This window comes from Ailuropoda melanoleuca, chromosome 5, assembly GCF_002007445.2.
Source record: "Ailuropoda melanoleuca isolate Jingjing chromosome 5, ASM200744v2, whole genome shotgun sequence".
Taxonomy (NCBI): Eukaryota; Metazoa; Chordata; class Mammalia; order Carnivora; family Ursidae; genus Ailuropoda; species Ailuropoda melanoleuca.
The window spans coordinates 52,666,601-52,667,788 of NC_048222.1; positions in this window are offsets into that span (position 1 = coordinate 52,666,601).

The following is a 1,188-nucleotide window of genomic DNA, read 5'->3' on the forward strand; positions in this document are numbered from 1 at the left end:
GTTGTTACAATATTATTGACTATATTCTCTATGCTGCACATTACATCCCCAAAACTTATTTATTTTATAACCGCAAGTTTGTACCTTTTAATCCCCTTCATCTATTTCTCTCAACACCTAATCCGTCCCTGCCTTGGTAACCGACACTTTCCTCTATGAGCCTGTTTGTTTGGTTTTGTTTGTTCATTTGTTTTTTAGATTCGACATAAAAGTGAAAGCATACAGTACTTGTCTTTGACTTACTCTACTTATATTTACTATGCCACCTGTACTGTCCCCACCTTTACTGAGCTTACAGTCAAGCAGGGGAGGCCAACCCAACAAACAAGCGCAGTAAGTTGTGACAAGTAGGACAGCGGAAGTGAGGTGTCTTGGAAAGGACCAGCAGGAACACCTAACCCGCATGCGGGAAGTGACATTCCCGATGAACTAACAAGAGGAACTAACCAGGCACAGAGGATGCTGGAGGTGAGAGGACCGTCTAGTCACGGGGGCTTCACACGGGAAGATCCACGATATGTGCAGTTTGGTCTCAGAGACCTGCAACCTGTGGTCTCAGGGAGGCCTGACCAAATAGTCTTAGTTCTTGGGAAGCCAGGTATCGGAGACAAGGGAGTGTGCTTAAAATCTCTCCCCACCTGCTTCCAGGAGTCAGAATCCAGGGCTAAGATGCCCACAGGATTTCGTAAGTAAAATCAAATGACTGAGAAACCTCAGAAAAACAAAAGGTCTCTCCCATTTTTCTAACGGAGCCAGTCAGCTGTGGTCCTTGGTCCGCTCGCAGCAGGTTAGAACGCCGGTTTCACGTTTCACCACTGTTTTCAATGAACAAGTGGATTTTTCACCTATTCTCTGTACCTGGATTGTCACTCCCCGGGCTGGGACGGACTTCCTCTCACCCTTCCTCAAAGGTCGCGTGGCTCCCAGTCCCGGCCCGTGCAGGGGCCCAGGGTCCACGCCACGTGACCTACCTTGATTTTCCTCACTTCAACTGAGCTCCCTCCAGCCCTTGAAGGACAGGGCACGTCGGAGGCTGCGGCCGGGCCTGTTCCAGCCGCCGCCACCAGTGAGACGGGGAGGGGCGGCGGGACTACGGGGCGGGAGGGCCACGCCGAGCGGGCAGCTGCGGCCGGAGGGAGCCGGAGCCCGGCGGGAGCGGGGCCCGGGGTCCGGGGCCCGGGGCTGGGG